This window comes from Pelodiscus sinensis, chromosome 3 (genome assembly GCF_052426305.1).
Source record: "Pelodiscus sinensis isolate ZL-2025 chromosome 3, ASM5242630v1, whole genome shotgun sequence".
NCBI lineage: Eukaryota > Metazoa > Chordata > Testudines > Trionychidae > Pelodiscus > Pelodiscus sinensis.
In genome coordinates this window covers 19,603,266-19,615,728 of record NC_143054.1, presented here as the reverse complement: position 1 = coordinate 19,615,728, position 12,463 = coordinate 19,603,266, and positions in this window count along the sequence as shown.

Genomic DNA, 12,463 nt, shown 5'->3' with positions numbered 1-12,463 from the left:
CTCGTCCCTGGGCAAATCAGCCATGCCTGTCTCTTTTCTTCAATCCTAAGGATTTCAAGGCTTATCAGGACACTTTGCAGTGTGTGGCTGCTTCCTTGAGCATTCAGGTAGAGTTTCTGTAGAAGAACATCTAAAATTGTTGAATGTTCCATAGCCATTTGCCCTGGGAAAGTTGTGCTCCCTTCAATGATGAAACTTCAAAAAATATTTCAGATGAATGAAGTTTCATATAGTCACCTTTTCAACTATCTTCCCTGAATTGACACAGAATGACTGGTTTGCTGTTTTGGACCTTCAGGAAACTTATTTCCCAATGGCAATTCTCTGGAAGATTTTCTCCAGTTTGTTGTGGAGAACCATTGTTTTCTGCACACGGTCCTTCTTTTTCGTCTGTCTTCTGCCCCTGGGCATTTACCAAATGTATGGTCATGGTGATGGCATACCTCAGGAAGAAGGGAAGCCATGTCTTCCCATATCTAGACACTCAGGGGCAGTTCTAACGAAGAAGTACTTTGTCATGCATTACACTGTGCTCACTCGACCAACTCATCCTAAACACTGGAGTCAACATTGGTCCCAACTCAGAAAACTGAGTTCATTGGGGCCCAAACAGACTCTTAGTTGAAGAGCGTTTCTGCCAACTGACCTTTTCTAGACAATCTGTTGCTTTGTCTCAGTTAGAAGTTTCACTCTTTCGTGACAGTTTGTATGTGCCAGACTGAGACTCATGGGCCACATGCTGCATGCACACAGGTGGCTTAACTTGCCGGGCCATGCCTTTGCCCTCTTCAAATTCAGCTCAAGACAGTCTATTGGCCAGTCCTTTGCTCCCTTGGCAGGTCAGTCTGCCTTCCTCCATTGATCTAGGTCTTCTTGCAGTGACGAACCATTCAAGGGAATGTATGTCAGGGCTCTCCCTTCATTTGTCCCTTACCAATCAGGACTCTGGTCACTGATGCCTCCCTGAATGGTTGGGACGCACATGTGAGGTTACTGAAAGTTCAAGGTCTGTGGTCGGATCATGAGGCTTCCTTGTGTAACCCACATACCCAGTGTGGTTACTGAGAACTGCAAGTGGCACCTAGACCACTGCAACAGTTAATATCAAGAGACCTCTACACATGGGCTGGGAGCCAGCTGGCTTTTCGCTCAGAGGGTAGAGGCTCTTATAGTCAGCTCCCGAAGTCCCAGGTTCAAATCCGCCTTGGTAGTGGTTACACTTTCATACCAGTGATCTGGAGCCTCAGGCCACTTACAATGCTTGTGGTGTTTTCTTGGACTGCATCAAGGATTTGGTGGTTCACACACTCACCAATAGTATCACTACAATATATTGTAAGAACAGGCAAGGAAGAATGCACTCCAGAGAGGCAATCAGGCTGCGGCAGTTCTTTGTTGAAAAGAGTTTCACCCCAAAAGCCAAACATTTGTCCAGAATGAGTGGTCTCTGAAATCCAATGCTCTGCATGTCATCTCTGCAGTTTAGGCATCTCAACGATCGACCTGTTTGCTACAAGGAATAACAGTAAATGCGGTCTGTTCTGCTCTTGCAGGGCCTCAGGCTATGCTCTCTGACCATTGCCTCAGCTGACAATCATCTCTCCCGTGCATTTGTCCTCCAATCCCAATCATTCCACATGTCATCTTCAAGCTGAAACATGGATTGGCTCATGCTCATACTTAACAAGAAGAAGGTGATCAGAGAGGTTGTGGGGCCCCTCCTGGATGAGGGCGGTAACCTAGTGACAGATGATGTGGGGAAAGCTGAAGTACTTAATGCTTTCTTTGCCTCTGTTTTTATGGACAAGGTCAACTCCCAGACTAATGCACTAAGTGGCACAATATGGGACGAAGGTGGACAGTCCATGGCGGGGAAAGAACAGGTTAGGAACTATTTAGAAAAGTTAAACGTACATAAATCCATGGGTCCAGACTTAATACATCCGAGGGTACTGAGGGAATTGGCAAATGTCATTGAGGAGCCTTTGGCCATTATCTTTGAAAAGTAGTGGAGATCAGGAGAGATCCCGGATGATTGGAAAAAGGCAAATATAGTGCCCATCTTTAAGAAAGAGAAGAAAGAAGACCCAGGGAACTATAGGCCGGTCAGTCTTACCTCAGTCCCTGGAAAAATCATGGAGGGGATCCTCAAGGAATCCATTTTGAAGCACTTGGAAGAGGGGAAGGTAATCAAGAATAGTCAACATGGATTCATGAAGAGCAAGTCGTGCCTGACCAATCTGATTAGCTTCTATGATGAGGTAACTGTCTCTGTGGATATGGGGAAGTCAGTGGATGTGATATACCTTGACATTAGCAAGGATTTTGATACCGTCTCCCACAATATTCTTGACAGCAAGTTAAGGGAATGTGGATTGGATAAATGGACGGTAAGATAGATAGAAAGCTGGTTGAAAGGTCGGGCACAGCAGGTAGTGATCAATGGTTTGATGTCAGGATGGCAGTTGGTTTCTAGTGGAGTGCCCCAAGGTTTGGTTCTGGGACCGGTTTTGTTCAACATCTTTATTAATGACCTGGATGAGGGGATGGATTGTACCCTCAGTAAATTTGCAGATGACACTAAACTAGGGGGAGAGGTAGATACGCTGGAGGACAGGGATAGAGTCCAGAGTGACTTAGACAAATTGGAGGATTGGGACACAAGAAATCTGATGAGGTTCAAAAAGGACAAGTGTAGAGTCCTGCACTTGGGACAGAAGAATCCCAAGCATTGTTACATGCTGGGGACCAGCTGGCTAAGTAGCAGTTCTGTAGAAAAGGACCTGGGGATTACAGTGGATGAGAAACTGGACATGAGTCAACAGTGTGCCCTTGCAGCCAAGAAGGCTGATGGCATATCAGGTTGCATTAAGAGGAGCATTGCCAGTCGATCCAGAGATGTGATTATTCCTGTTTACTCAGCTCTGGTGAGGCCACATCTGGGCTACGTCTAGACTGGCATGATTTTCCGCAAATGCTTTTAACGGAAAAGTTTTTCCGTTAAAAACATACGTGGAAAAGAGTCTAGATTGGCACGGACACTTTTCTGCAAAAGCAATCTAAATGCGGTTTTGCGCAAGAAAGCCCCGATCATCATTTTTGCCATCGGGGCTTTTTTTGTGCAAAACAGTTTTTAGCTGTCTACACTGGCCCTCTTGCGCAAAAACATTTCCGGAAAAGGGCTTTTGCCCGATCGGGAACGTCAAAGCATTTGTGCAAGAAGCACTGATTTCAGACAGTAGAACGTCAGTGCTTTTGTGCAAAATCAAGCGGCCAGTGTAGACAGCTGCTTTTGCGGAAAAACTTGCCAGTCTAGACGCAGCCCTGGAGTATTGTGTCCAGTTCTGGGCCCCCAATTACAGGAAGGATGTGGATGCATTGGAGAGGGACCAGTAGAGGGTGACCAAAATGATTAGGGGGCTAGAGCATTTTTAAATCCCCCTCTTTGTGGAACGAGGTGTACCGGTAGTTCGAATTAAAGCTCCTAATTTGAACTACCTACTCCGTGCCGTGTGATGCCGCGGGCAGATAGTTTGAACTACGGGGCATTTAAAAATGGTGGCGCCCGGAAACATGCAAATAAAGCCCAGGATATTTAAATCCCGGGCTTCATTTGCAAGTTCAAATGCCTACATTAGCCACCCTAGTTCGAACTAGGGTGGCAGTGTAGACATACCTTTAGAGTTTTTACTGCATCTGTAATAATTGGGCCTTAAGCTTTAGCAGATCAAGGGGACATCTAGTGGCAATTTCAGCCTTTCATCCATCCATTTATAGAAGACTTGTGTTTTCCAGTGCCATGGGGCTGAGATTCTTAAAAGGATTCCTGCATCTCCACGTGCCAGGGAGAGACCCAGTTTCCTTGTGGGACCTTAATACAGTCTTAGCAGCTCTGCTGGGACTTCCTCATGAGCATCTGGTATCCTGACCCTTTCCTCTCACGTTCAACATTGCATTCCTTGCAGCAAGGAGAGGAGAGAGTGCAAAATTGCAGGCTTTGATGGCAGAGTCTCCTTACATGCAATTCTCTACAAGCAAAGTGACGTTGCTGCCATACCAAAAATGTGTGTGTCAGTTTCATTTAAATCAGGTGATATATTTGCCTGTGCTTTTTCCTAGACCACATTCATTTCCAGAAGAGCAGCACATTCACACACTAAACAACAAACCATGTGTGATCTTTTATTTGGGTAGGATTAAATCCTTTTGTGCTTCACCTCATTTTTTGTGTGTAAGATACAGACACTTCCAGCCCACTCAATTAGCCTCTTTAGCACTGGCACTACAATTGACAGGTACTTTTTTTTCTTTCCCCTTTTCTGTTTTAAATTCTGGATAACCTTTTTCCTCCACTCCAGCTCATCTCCACAAGGCTATCTCCACAAGGCACAAGTGCCACCCCTTTATGAATTCTGATAGGCAAAATTCTCTAGCTCTGGTGCATGGGGAGCTCCCACACCTAAGCAGAACATGTGTCTGCATTAAATCTCAAAGAACCACAGTTACAATGAGAAACTGTTTCATTTCACAGCATAACAGTAAAGGAAAACTGTGGTCTTCCACACAACACATTCATTGCTACCTTAAAATGCTGTTTCACATGTTGTTGTTTGTGGGATTTTTCAATAAGTAGAGGGAACATTTTGCCAGTGGCTGGATGTGATAAGAACTTACAGCCAAGAAAGCAAAATTAACAGAAACATATTTACTATTTTTGAGATGGGCAGGAAAGCTTATTTTCATTCATATGTTAACCATCTGTTAAATTGGTAAAGAGTTATTTTTAAGGAAAGCTGCAAAAACAACAGTTTTTCAGAGATGTGAACTGATGTTCACCCTTTAGATTAATTTTTTAGGCTATGTAAAGCATCTGTTAAGACTATAGGTCTGGAAATCTAGCAACTTTATGCAAATGACATCATGACCAAATTTGCATTTTCAATAGACAAGCCATTAAAAATAAACACTGCATGTCAAACCTTTCTTTCCTGGCATCCTCCAAATCCAAGAGTTTCTCTGCCTTCTCTCTATGAATCCATAATTTCTCCCTGCCCATAAATTTGTCCCATTTGGCTTCCCCTTCTCTCCTTAGCTGCCTAAAGCCACAATTGCATGACTGGAATGATACATGGTATCACACAAGGCATAGTGCTATCTCTGTGGGCTGACTGGACACTACACTTTTTGGGTAGTGGGTAATCTACATGTTTGAAGATTTGGAGCACTAAAGTGGGGACCTCAAGGCATGACCTCTACCCAGGCTTAGAACCCTGGAGGGCTAACCATTGATACAGTCTGTGGGAGATGTCAGGCATCCTCTCACCTTTTCCTTACAGGAGGGGGGCTGGGCAGACTAGGGGTATGTCTACACTGCAGAGTTATTCTGGAAAACCTACACTTACGTTCACACTGCAAACTGCATTCTTTCAAAAGAAAGTCAAAAGAACAGAGGGGTTTTTCCAACAGCGGTAAACCTGTCTCTACCAAGAAGCAGCCTTTTTCCAAAAGAACCCTTTTGGAAAAAGGCATGTATGGATGGGGAAGAGGTTTTTTTTTCAAAAGAAGAGGCCTCCAGGAAAAAGCACAGGTGCCCTGGTGGCCACTCCATGCATAGTAATCACAATTTAAATGTGAGATAGCGTCTAATCAATGTGGACACTATCTTCGTGGACGAAAAGCAGATTGCTTTTTCGATGCGCTTTTGCTGTGTGGATGCTCTCTTTCAAAAGACATTTTTCTGGAAGATCTCTTCCAGAAAAGCTTCTTCCTAAAGAAGCCTGTAGTCCAGACATAGCTTAGTAGATTGTGGGTAGTGAAATCAGATGGTAGAGTGCATGTTAGCACTCAGTAAACATTTCAAAAACACTCAAGTGGCTTAGGAGCCTAAATCCCTTTCATGTTCAACAAAACTTAGATGCCCGGAGTACCTAAGCCACTTTTGAAAATCTCATTTAGACACTTTTGAAAATTGTACCCATTAACTGGAAAAGTAACAAGACCTTGTGAAGTTCTCTTGCTCCTTACAGATGTTACCATTGGAAGGGGTTCTCTGACCCTTAAATAGAAATTTTGTGATTGTTCCAGGAAAATAACCTAGCTCTTGTGATTGCAACCTTGCTCTGTATCCACAAGATCATCCTTCCCCAACTTATGATATGGAAGTGGAAAGGGGATGTTGAATGCAGAGTGAACTTTAGTATCCTTTTATATAGTAAATATAAATTGTCTGAGAGTTTAAATATGGAAAGTATTACAATAACTATGCAAGTTTACATGATTAGAAGCACACTTTGCTGCAGATATGATCTGTATTACCAACTAAATAAGTATGTATAGGGTCTGTTTTAACTTAGTTATCCTTTTGTCCTTTTTTCCTGCTTATTGTTATATAACAGTTGTGATGGTGAAATGCATAATGACTATTCCGGACAGTATGATAGAGCATCATATGGCATTTATATTGGAGGCTAAAGAACTATAAACATATGAAAGTAATTTACAGATACAATTAAACTTCTAAACAAAGAACTTCATAAATATTTCATTTGAAAACTGGGCATCAACCAACTACCTGAAGGCGGAGGGGACTTTTTTAATACAACATAATAAAGTTTTAATAAAAATGTTGTTATAGGTGCAACTGTGTTAACTCTCCCTGACAGTTAGGTATTAAAATGTATCCTTTAGTCAGTTCTGTCTTATGTTTTATCTAAAACAGCAAGGAACTGTGAGTTTACTACTACCTGGCATTCTGGTAAATAATGGAAGCAATATTTACAAGTTACATTACATTATATTTATATAAACTTTTAATCGAGATGACTCTTCCTCCCTTTAGAAACTGTTCTACTACATATGGACCAAATCCTAAGTATCTTTCTTGGCCCATGTTTAATTCTTTACAGTAAAATCTTTCACTGAATCAATGGACTGAATGTTTGGCTTGACATTGGTAACCACTCCCTGTTTATGGTAAAATCTGACTTACTAGGGATATGGTGGCTTCTCTGTCACTTGAAGTCTATAAACCAAGACTGGATGTCTTTCTACAAGATATACTTTAGCTCATACACAAGTTGTGTTTTGATGCAGAAATTAGTGGCTGATGTTCTATTTCCTGTGTTGTGCTAAAGATCCAATTAGAGGATCACAATGAATGTCTGATTTTCAACCACTCTGTCTTCTTCTAATGAAATGTGTGACTCACCACCGTGGTGCCTACTGCTGACTGTTCTGGGAATTAGCTCAGTCCCACAATGCACCTTCCTCTAGTGGTGTCTCACCTGCTATCACTTCTACTCCACCTCTGGAATCCACATTGCAATCTGGTTCACAACATCCTCTTTCCCACTCAGTTCCTTTCACCCTTCCAGGGGACTGACGGTCCTCAGTTCGACCATTTGCCTTGGTGGCAAACTGCAGTCTTTGGTCTAGCCACTTTTTTCAGTGGAAGGCTGCAGTTTATACACTGCCATCCCCGTCAGTGGCAAGTAAACCTCCACCAACCCAGTAGGTTGGTCCCCAAACCAGGATCATTTAGCCAGCAGTCATGTGCTGCCCTGCCTCCAACTCCTGAAATCTTTTTCACCAGGCCACCTCCCAGTAGTGGTAGCATCTTCCCAGTAGTAGTAGCCCTTCATATCAGGGTCCTCAGTCTGGAAGTCCTCATGCTGAAGCTCCCTCTTACTCCTGGGCCTCTGCTCAGCACGGCTCTATCTAAGTTACTCCTGTAAGGCAGGCAGGTCTTCTCCTTTGGATTCCAGAGGGAGACTGTTTCTGCTCTGTTGTGCAGCCCTTCTTATATCACTATCCCTGGCCCTGTTTGGCTACTCCAACAAGTCTTCTCCTTATTGGCTTTCTACAAACCTTCCTCCAATTGGCTCAGTATTGTTGAGCCTCCCGGTGAGCTGCTTTAACCCTTCATTTACTTATGTGGCACAGCTACTTCACCACGCTTCTCTAAAGAGAGAAGCTGATCTTCCTTGAATTTCACATAATGCATCTTATTCCAGGATAGTGTTTTCTGTAAATTTGGTAAAAATCAGGAAAGGCGTATTAAAGTTTTGAGGTGTCCGTTCTCCACAGAAGTTGACAGGAGTCTTGAATTGACTTCAGTGGACACAGGATTTTACCCATTGGCTGCATCTAGATTGGCATGATTTTGCAGAAATACTCTTAATGGAAAAGATTTGCTTTTGCGCAAAAGCATCCATGCCAGTGTAGATGCTTTCTTGTGTAAGAAAGCTCCAATGGCCATTTTAGCCATCAGGCTTTCTTGCGCAAGAAATTGATGTTACCTGTCTACACTGGCCTCTTGCACAAGAACACTTGCGCAGGAGGACTTATTCCTGAGCGGGAGCGTCAGAGTATTTGCGCAAGAAGTACTGGTTTTGTACATTGCAACGCCAGTGTTCTTGTGCAAATTCTCGCAGCCAGTGGAGACAGACGGCAAGTTTTTCCGCAAAAGCGGACGCCAATCTTGCCAATCTAGACGCACCCATTGTGTTTGGAAACCTACTTGAAGTTAATTTTTGAGCATTCTCATAATATTTTTAAATATTCAAAAAACGTTGACATATTTTGTTGGTCTCATTGAGGAGAACTGGCTATCTATATTTTGGGGATCATAAGTGGGGGAAATGACAAAGATATATAACAAGGACTTAAAATTAGTTTGTGTTTCACAGGAAGGTAGGCAGACAGTTGGTTTACTGGGGATTAATTAAAACAGTGATATGTAAAGGAGCCAGTGGAATGTTAAGGAATAGGTCCTGAGAGGAAAACAACCTGAAATGATTACCTGATATAGCCATGTCATAAGGTGGAGAAGCAAGGAAGAACTGGAAAACTGCCTAAAAGAAGTATTGTAAGTTAGGGGTTTTTTTTTCCTCTTGGCTGAGGCAAATTTAGCTATGTCTGGTGTGCTGCTATTATTGGACCAAGACAAAGGATATTTTGATGTTTGTGTTAGCCGGTGCCCGGGGTAGTGAGTGGTCTGTGAGCCCTATCACACCCGAGTCTTTAGCTGCTCGGACAGAGTCCCTTCGCAGCGAGCAGCCAGAGAGGCTGACGGGTGCCCCAAAGATACACCCGAGTCTTTGACTGCTAGGACAAAGTCCCTTTGCAGCGGGTAGCCAAGGAGGCTGATGGGTGCCCCAAAGAGTCTGCCCCGTGGAGACGGCATGACTCAACGCTCAGCTCTTACTGCGTTTACCCCTGACCGGCTATAGTTCTTTTGATTGTGTTTGGTTCTGTTACAGCAACAGGAGGAGTCAGGTTAAAGCTTAAACAGTTACTATTTTATTGTTACAAGGCAAGCTTAACAGTTAAATGTTACTTCTGTGTTACACACAACACAGTCACTACAAAGACAATACGGTAACAGTCACTTAAAGGTACCATGGAAGCCTTTTAGTTCCTTGAGCTCTTATTGAATGCATGCAAAAATAGACACCTAGCAGGTATATTCTCACCCCCGCGATCCGTACTCCAGCAAAGCCAGCGTTTCTCTCAATCCCAATGGGAAGCAGTCAGTACGAGACGAAGGCATCCCTAAAGTCTCGGGGGTCCAAGGCCACTTGACCCGCAGGTATATGTGTGGATCTCCAATTAGCGTGGGGCACAGGGCCCCACTTTATACTCCTGTGGTCACATAGACACTTCTCTTGTCATTAAAATGCCAATTCAGTTGGAACGTCTTTGTGACGCCCATTCCCACAGGGGGTCCAAAGCTTAATTTGCACCTGTGAGGTGGAGGTAACTAAATCATTAGGGCCAGACATCCTTTTTCTGATGGGGTGGCAGATTCCACTTCTGGGACGGTCTGTGTAGGCATATCAATACTGGTACCAGCCAAAGGTAGCCCAAGGTCACCTGCTGGCCCAATTGCTGCTGTTATCTGGTTCCTGTCTAGCATCCAGGGCCATTGTTATTCCAGCACCTCTGGAGGCCCTGGAGCCTTTGAAGACAGAATTTCACTCTCAAGGATTCTCTCTCCCAAGAATGTCGGGGGGGGGGGGGGGATTCTGTCTGGCTACAGCTTGGTATGCTAGGAAGGAGAAATGACCTGCAGCTTTTCCCTCCTTTTCTGTGCCTTAGAGGGACAGCCTGAGTCATCACTATACAGAGCCTGGCTCGCTGATGGAGGGGGTGGGCAAAGCGAACAACTGCCCTGGGGCCCAGCAATTCAAAAGGGAGCGGGGCTCCCAGCCACTGCTGTGGCAGAGGTCAGAGCCCTGGGCCCTTTAAATTGCTGCTGGCGCTCTGAGTGGCAGGCTCTGAGCGGTACTGAGGGACGGCAGGTCGGGGGGCAGCACCAGGAAGTATGGGTGGTTCTGACAACTGGCTGTCCTTGGCTCCTCTTTTTCCGCCCAAGGCCCACCCATTCTGAAAACATGGAGACGTGCCTCTCAAGTCCCCAGTTTTTCTACCATCATCTGAGAATGATGGTAGAGAAAGATACATTGTTTTGCCCATGTTACAAATTCTTGAGATCATTTCTTTAACATGCTCTAGTGCCTGGGGTGAGTTTTGTGCTGTCCTCTGAAAAGTCACCTACATTTGGCCAAGATATAAGACTTTGAAAAAGAGCAGTTCACACGTGCTCAGTAGAGGCTTACTACTTAACTAGTATCCAAAGATTCCATTCTTACTGAGCATGCTCCTTCCTCTCATAGCTCCTGGTACTGACCAGTGTGCACATTGACCATCCTCAAAGAAGTGATTGAACAGGCACCAGCCTAAGGATACAGAGTTGAAGCTGTATTTTTTCCTGTGATGAGCTTCTGGGTGCTGCTGGAAGGTTATATCTTTCTACAGATCCACTATTACTGAATAACTTCTGCTTTTAACTCTGTCATTGCTACTTTGCAATCCCCTGTCTATTGCATTTATCCTGTTTCTTTTATATTAACTTTAGATTAAAACTCTTTGGGGCAAGAACGATATCTTGTTATATGTTTATACAGCACCTAGCACAATAGGGGTGGAGTTAATAGCAGCTACAACAGGAAAAAAAGGAAAAAGAAATTGGTCAAGGGATGAATTTGAGCCACACATTTAAACAGCAAATTCAAATACTATCCTAATGTTTCCAAAAGAACAGTACCAAAACTACAGAGAAAAAGACAGACGGTGTAGTAGGAAGTAAGAGTATAGATGTTCCTCACAGCAACTAATCTATTACATAAAATGTTTTCATTATTATTTTTGGGTTCTTTCATAGAATTCATTCTGCATACAGAAATTGTTTATAATCATATATTTCTTTCTTTTCTTTTTTAAAGAAAAAATCTAGATGGCTTCAATGGGCTTTGAATTAGTTTAATATCTATGGGCAATTTTTATTTAAAGGCATGATTGATAGTATTTCAACATGGTCTAAACCACAGGTTCTTAAAGAAAAGATTTAAATATATATCAGTTTGAGCTTTAGATTGTGCCTAATTATTTTTATAATGCATCTTGATCTGAAAATTACTTGAGGCTGAATAAAAATATTTGCTGGGACTGTTTAAAAACATGAATTGTAACCACTACTTAGGTTTTTTATGATAGTGTCAATGTGACTACAAGAAAAGTGTTTTTGAAGATAACTAGTACGTTCCACAAACTAGGATTCCCTACTCAATGCATCAAATTTCTGCTAAATACACAAGGTCACTCAGCATTACCACCCAATGCCTTTGTCGTTAAATTCTGTTTGAAGTTTTCTTTACTTGACTTACATTATCTCACTGGGCAATCATTCCCTGGAACGTTTTGAAACAAATGGTAATTTAAGTTCTAACAAGCACACAATCTTTCTGAAAGCACTCAGCACCAATCATCAGGCCGTGTTCTGGCTTATAATTTTAGCAACCTCATCAAGCTAAAGAAGAGAAGAGAAGTGCACAAATCAAGGAACCATGGTAAATATTCATGCTATGTAAATGAGCTTCAGCAAAATTGTTTATGGATTGTGCAGCTCATAAAAGAAAGAAACTACAAAGTTAAATAAAGCAAGATGAATTAACAAAATATGTGCAATGTGAGAACATTAGGGAAGGTGCAATGCAAAACACATTGGTTCAGTGATTTTATTTAAGCAATTATATATACCATGTTTCTGATTAATTTCTTGGCTGTTTGGTTGTTTTGCTAATATACAGGCTTAAGAAAATTAGAACTCCATACATTTACTTATGAAAAATTGTTTCAGAAAGATTAAAAAGATGGTTGCACAATATTGTTTATAAGATTTAATTGGATTAATTGAATGCAGGTGTTAACACCCTTTAATAAATTAAATACACAAAATATTTCAAAACTTTAGGACATGCTAATTTCTGTAGAATTCTCGGGAGCTGATTTTGATCCAAATATAGTAGTATTGATCCATCCATTTAGACCAAGATTTTTACACGAATTAAAAGGTATGGGAATGTTAACGACAGTTCAAATAAAAGTAAACCTGAACATTGAA